Source organism: Poecilia latipinna, unplaced genomic scaffold, assembly GCF_001443285.1.
Source record: "Poecilia latipinna isolate Pla-1442-1.1 unplaced genomic scaffold, P_latipinna-1.0 Scaffold538, whole genome shotgun sequence".
In the NCBI taxonomy this organism is placed as follows: Eukaryota; Metazoa; Chordata; class Actinopteri; order Cyprinodontiformes; family Poeciliidae; genus Poecilia; species Poecilia latipinna.
In genome coordinates, this window is record NW_015113154.1 from 307,643 (window position 1) to 315,136 (window position 7,494).

Sequence of the window (7,494 nt, forward strand, 5' to 3'; positions counted from 1 at the left end):
TCACCGGTCGATCAAATTACTAACATGAAGAGAAAGAAACAGACACCCACGCTGTCTGGTGAATGCTGCTTTTCATTAGGATGAACAACAGAGAACAAGTGGGAAAACAGCCATGAACGTACAGAGATAAACTAAATAAAATACACAGTAAGATGACTATTGTTTGAAAGCCTGATTATTTGTCGATTATGTATTATTTGTTATTTTGTTGTATGCTGTCATTTATTGATTTTTTATTTTTTTTTTGTTGGAATTATAGACTACATGTGCATAATGGGCTAATATGAATTCAAGTATGTGTGGGTTTTCTATTGATACATCCAAAAACAGTAACATGCAGTTAAAGGAGTAGTTTTAATTTTTTAAATTATTCTCTGTAAAGTTTTTGTTGGTACTCCTCTAGTAGCCTTATGTGTTGATTGTTAGATTGCTCAAAAGTATATATTTCAAATGTTGTGAGCTAATAAGCTGTTCAAATGTACACCACCTGTTTTAGGGGACTTCAGGAAATTAAAACTGCAATGGAAAATGTACATATCAGTGGAACAGAATGCTATATTACGACGTAATATTTTGCAATATTAGACGTTTGTCTTCTAGGCTCCTATCTCATCATTCTGTAGATACACTGCTCAAAATTTCTTGTGGGGCTGGGCTCTATCCATTAAGTAAAGAGAGTTTTCTCTTAACTCGGAGGCCAAGGAGGTTGTTGGTGTGTTGCAGGAGCTGAAGAGAGCCCAGTAGTAGCTGCAAGCAGCAGCAGCAGTAGCGGAAGGCAGAGGCATGAAAAGAAAAGTGAAACAGGATTCTTTGCAACTTAAATAGACCTTTCAACTTGCTATGGTATGCTTGATATACACTGTGCGTGAAAAATCCTACATACAATCACCCATGCTGGATCCAACTCAAAGGCGTTGCCTCACATTTGCTGCTAACAATAATGTGTAGTTCTGGCAACCAACTTATCTATCTGTTGCACCAGAGCATGACCTTTTCTGCTCCTTTCATGAGAGGAATATACCCATGCTAGAATTACCTGATATGCAAATATGCTGATGATAGCGCCCTGTTGTTAAATAATAGTAATGCATCAATATATCACGCTGTAAAGCATTGAGGAAGAACAAACTGAAGCCAAAACCAGTTAAGAAGACTCAGTAGTAGGTAACTAAGTTTCAGAAATAAAACAAAATCTGCCACGACAAACAAACATAGACATACACGTCAACGTCAACAGATTTCCTGGAATTGCTGAGAAAAAAAAAAAAAAAGTTGTACTGTTGGTCAGACAACCAGAAAGTGAATTAAAGCGTTCAGGCAAGAGATGAAGTGAACTGAGGCATACAACACCAAAACATGGGAAGCAAAATGTACAGAATATGTCCGGAAAAGCACAAATGTGTATATTCTCTTTGTATTTTGGATGTTTGGCGCAATTAATGTTCTCAATGTGAACATGTATTGAACTTTTCCAAGTTTTATTTCAAATCTGTCATCATTAATGTATCTGAGTTGAGCAACACTTGTCTGGCTTACCTTGTTAGCCACACAAGTGGCTTTATACGCCCATTGACAAATCAAGCTCTATATTCAGAGTCTTGGTCATCTTCTAAACACTGAATCACGCTTTTTATTCTCTGGCATATGAACACATGCATTCACTCAACACCTAATTTATCTCTTGTGTGTTTAGCCAATGGGAGGAATGGGTCTACTTTTCACAAACTCAGCAGACGACACGCTAAACTAACACCGTGCAAGCTCCACCTTGCCGCAACAATGCTGAACTTAGAAGTATTGGTGTTAGTCATTGAAAACGGTCAGTGACAGTTGCTCTCCTTACTATGATCACATGTTCCGAGTTGACAGACAAAAGTTTTTAAAGAAAAATATTTCAAATCCGTGACAAGTGAGAATATGAAGGCAATATGTGTAAGCAGGTGAAGTACACAGGAAAATATGAAAGAAATCTGAATTCAGTCACTTTATTAACGGATAGGTGGGGTTAAACTGAATGTATTCAAGCCTTGGCGTTATCAGTTTTACCGTCACGGTGTGCAGTCTGCACAGTGTGTCTCTGTGGGGCTGCGGTGTATGCTGGAATTCTCAACAGAGTAAATATGTTCACGCATGAATGGGAAGGAAAAAACGCCTTTTTTTTTTGCTTAGAGGTCAAAAAGGTTGGAGTGTCGTACCACTGCGCTTTGTCATTAAGGCTTCCCAGATCACATTTCATCTGAATGTTTTGTGTGAAAGCTGATTAAAAATGGCAGCTCAGAAAACCAAAGCACAAGCGCGACATCTTCTCTAGCCTTACGTAAGAAAACCAACGGTAACCCGCTGTTTCTGCCAGCAGGGGACTTATTTAGATTTGAGTGACTGAACAAAGCTGAGAGCCGTTCTGTTCAGTTTATTCATGTTGCGCCAATTCACAACAACTGTTATTTCAATTAACCAATTCTGTTTCAATTAAAAATGAAAGCGAAAGGGGGAAAAAAAAATTTCTTTTAATGGCTTTCGGGTATAGTTTATAAAGCATGGTTTCAAAATCATTCAAAGCTTTAGGATTAAATACTTTCTTTCATTAATCCACTTAGTTTATTGTTGAAGTCGGATGATATCGAGGTGAAAACGAGATGTGGAGCAGAGGGTTTTTAAGTGTTGTTCACACAGACAAAACGCCTGATCAAAAGAATGACCCGTCTTACCTTTCCTTATACATTAGGTAAGTGTTTCCCAACCCTGGTCCTCAAGGCACACTGACCTGCATGTTTTAGATGTTCCCCTGCTTCAACCCACCCCATGCAGATGATTGCAATTCAGCAAAACCCTTTTAATCAGTCAACAATTGAAATCATGTGTGCTGAAGCAGGGGAACATCTAAAACATGGCACCCAACCCTGGTGCCCTGAGGACCAGGGTTGGGAAACACTGTATTAGGTTATGCAAGGACTGGAGAATTTTATCTTGACACACCTCATTGTTGTGGTGAAAAGTTATGCATGAGAAAAGTAGATGTACAGTGAGAGTGCACACATTCCTGCGAGAGCTTGAAGTTTATGATAAAGGTTGGCTCAGCGTCTCAGGGATCGGATCACAAACAAGAACACAACCTGGACCCGTGCCCACGGATGAGCCGATCCTAATAAGAAGCTTGTATCTCTTGGAAACTGTTTCCAAATGATAAAGCGAAAAATGAAAACAGACATTGTTGTCAGCTGGGGATTAAATCTATATTTATGAAAGCAGCGGATTGTACGGCTACAAAAAGTAGCTTGGCACTTTTCCTAAACTTTTGAACAAACTTATCACCCTATTCCATCTGTAGCGTAAAGGTCTTTGAACATCAGCTATTTAGAGGCACACCCTGTTAGATTATAGAAAAGATAACAAACTTCAATAATCCAGCTGACATGTTGGTCCAGCTGTCAGATGAAGTTTGACTCGTGGGACCTCCCCCTCCTGCTCGCCGGGGGTAAACATCAGCTCGTCAGTCAGCGCAAGTGGAAAATGACGGCCAACAACCAGAGCTTTGTTGTGTTCTGTCAGCATTGCTAAGCAAGCGAACATTCCGTGTTTGTCAGAAACCAAACAACAAATAATTTGAATGGTTTAAAGGGGTGCAACCAGGTGTAAGTAACAAAGTGTGGCATTCTGGCTATTCGCACTTATTTCTCACCATGTACCTGTCATGTATCAGTCTGTTCTGGACTGATTGTTTCCCTGTTTTTTATTTGGACATGATCATATACAGGATGGTGATTGAGCAGCACTTACACTAGCCTAGACATCGGATGCGTCTCTGAAATCCACAAATATCACCTTGGATTTCATTTCTGGACTTTTCAAAGTTTTGCTTGTTTTGCAAAAGCATTGAGGGAATGCAAAAAATAACTTCACTCTCAATTATTTAATGAAGATGTTTTACTCCTGCAGTACATTGAGGCTTATGCTAAACTATTGCTAAGATGACATCTTCATGCACAGGTAACATGGTGTACAAAAACAAAAAAATTACTTTCAGTCGAGTAAAATTGATCTTAGCTGAAAATGTGCACACGATTTTTCAACTAATAACCTACTTGGCTCACATTTTAACTTGCTTTACGTACATATGCATTACAGCTTTGCTTTAGATGTGATTACCGTCTCGAAATGTTTTAAATTTGAAATACGTTTAATTCACTTGTGCAACCTGTTTCCAAGTCGGTATACTGTGAACTTTTAAGCGCAATAAAAATGCCATTCCCCGCACTGTAACTTCAAGAGTTCAACAAATGCAGTGCATTCTTTCATTGTATGCATTTGGAGGAAAAGCGACACACCTGCACCAAGCATGTGCAGAAACTGAATAGCCTGTAGTTGTGCAGACTCTAATCTTCCATGTCTCAGTTGTCTCCACCCTGAACCTGCAGAGGAATCCCAATCTGTTATTCAAGATGAGTGACAGAACCGTTTTTTTCTTTTTTTTTTTTACTACTTTTTCTTCACTGATTTTGGTGTGGAAACATTTGTCAGTATTGCAGGGATCACCTCAAATCCCACAAAAACAAATTGTAAGTGAGACAAATTGGTGTAGCGATTTACTGTATTGCCTCTGGTGAAGGTTTGGTGCATCTAAACCATTAAACCTGACAGCTTATGAGACTAAATCATGCAACCACAGGAGAAACATCATGAACCGACATGGTCCTGAGTTTCCTTTTTCTATTCATCACTGCCACTCATTCACACCTGGAGGATATATTTAATTTTGACATTTTGACAACTGGAGCCATTAGATTATGCCACTTGATATCAATGCCAACAAACGTGTGATAGGCAGGGTTTGATGAGTTATATCCCTATTCACTGTTGCAGGAAGCTAGTTCTCGACCATATGGGGCAATCGAAAGCTATCGTCTGATTTTGTCTTTAGTGGTAAAGGCAAAATATAAAAAGCATTGCATAATTGCAGGCCTATCTCTGCGTAGTCATTCAACTAAATAGAAAGGACAGAAGAGGAGAGAATTAATAAGAGAAGCAATCAAAAAGCCCATCATAACTTTGGAGGAGCAGCAGAAACCCACAGCTCAGGTCACCATGACAACTTTTAATTGTACACTCCACAAATCTAACTTTCAATCTGGTTAAAATTCACAATTTTGCTGCCAAGACATTTAAAAAAACAAACAAAAAAAAAAGATTGTTTTTGTCTTGCAGAAGCACAGTTTTTGCTTGGCCAAAGTCTCACTATGTATTAGCTGGACAACTAATCTGTATTTCATCAAAGTGAAGGCAGTGAAAGACTTCCCTAGAGGGTGAGTTACCTTCACAGAAAAACATAACGGCATCTCAGTAACTGCTAACACAATCACACTTCTTCTGTCTGTCCTGCCCTTTTAGCAACAGAAACCATAAACCTACATCAGAACTTACTCTGTTGAAATTTTGCAACTTTTGCAAAAGGTTTAAATTGTCTTAGATTAAATGCCCAGAGAAGTGTTCCCTGTTTGAGTTGTGAGACATTAGGGAGAGAGGTTTGCTTTTAGAAAAATGGCAAAATGACTGCTGATAAGCAGCCAACCTCTAGCATCCTGTTGGCAGACTGAAGAGTAGGAGGTAAGGTTAATCATTTTCTACTATCAAAGCTGGGCTCCTGGACATGTGAGGCTTGGAGTGGTGGTGTGGCTCCGTGACACATTCTGACTTTCCTTCTACCTGTTCAAACAAGCAAGGCAGCAGGGATGTGTCAAGTAGTGTGCTTTTAGCTCCAACACTTCTCTGTTTCTTTTTAATCCTCTTTTGATTTGTTTTCACTTGATAAAGGATAAATCTTAAATCCTCCTTTTCACATGTTTTCAAAGCACACATAGACATCTAACTCTATTTAACAAGTTGACAAAATGCTCTCCAATTTCCACAATCAAATGATTATCTTTTACTCTTACTCAAACCTAAACCTATTTAACTTAAGTCAAACATTTACAGCTTCCACAATTTGGCTGCAATTGTAAAAGGAAGTGCCCCAATAAGTTAGTGTCCACTCTTGTTGTAGTAACCCATGTACAAAAGCACACATTCACACACACACACACACAAACTCACCATAAGCCACAATAAAGGAATAACGGAGATTATGACTATGCAGACTTGCTATTGGTTGCTAGGCATTGCAACAACACAAACAAATGTGTGAAAGGGATGTTCGCTGTGTCAGTGTGAGCTATTTTGTAGCAACATTACACACAGTCAGGTGTTATTTACTTTATGACTTCAGAATGTGGGCAGAGTTTTAAATGAGACAGCTGAATGCCTACAAGTAAGTTTCACTCAGATTCTGTGATAAACAGTGAGTACTGATATTTTTGAGACCATAGGGAGAAAAAAGCTCGGTTTCAACATCAGGCGGGATTCACTACTCGCAAGAGACCTATAATCAACCACTGTGTTGACTAATCAGATACTACATAACCGCACCCTTTGAGACTTTTCTTTTCCATTTGTTTGACATTGTCTGTTGCAGTCAATGTAAAGTAGTGGTAGTAGTAGTAAAGTTTGTGAACCTCTCTGGGATGGAGCTATTATCCAAGTCTCGTCAGCAGTTTAATCAAACTTTGTATAACTAAGCATGTTATTTTTTTTCAAAATTATCACCAAAAACTAAGACTACTGCATTGGTTGTTAATTTGGACTCAGCTAATTGTTGCGGATTCTGTGAATAATTGACTATAATTATGTAGCGTTCTTCTTTCGCCCAGAATCTGTTTTCAGGAAAAATCACCAGTGAATCTAACTGTCAATTTGTCCACTAAGCATTTGCTAAATGCTGCTTTCTAATATCTCTATGCTCCCCATCACACTTGTGTGTAACTTTCTTTTTATTTCAATACAATAGGAATGCATGATGCCAAAAGAAAAATTTTAATTTTGGCATCATTCTACCTTGCATTTGACACATTGCATACACATTTTAATCAATTGATAAGCCAGAAAATGTGCCGTGTATACCACACATATGGTGCTGCTACGGAATGGATGCAACTCAGACTCAAATTCCAGCAACAACACAAAGATAGCATCACTTAATATTATGCTACACTACGTTGTCAGCACTGATGAAGATTCATTTACCTTGAAAGGGCTGACGCTTGAAACTTAAAACCAATGGCTTGACCTACTTTCCGAGTGATCCGACTGGTATTTATCTGCAACTTGGCTGCTCTCACTGAACATTGAAATTTTATTCCTAGATGGTCAGCTTATTGTTAAAAACAAAGAAACTACCATCCCTCCCCACCCCCAAAACAAGATGGCATCATTTCAGCAAAAATGCCTGGAAACATGTTTTCAATATATAAGACAACACATGACACAGTGTGAGAGAAGCTTTACTGGTTACAGCTGACCTTTGTTTCCTGAACTTTCCTTTAACTCGGTACTTCTCAAAGTGTCCGGGGGGGGGGGGGGGGGGGGAAAAGGGGGTTTTTTTTTTTTTTTTTTGTTTTTACATAA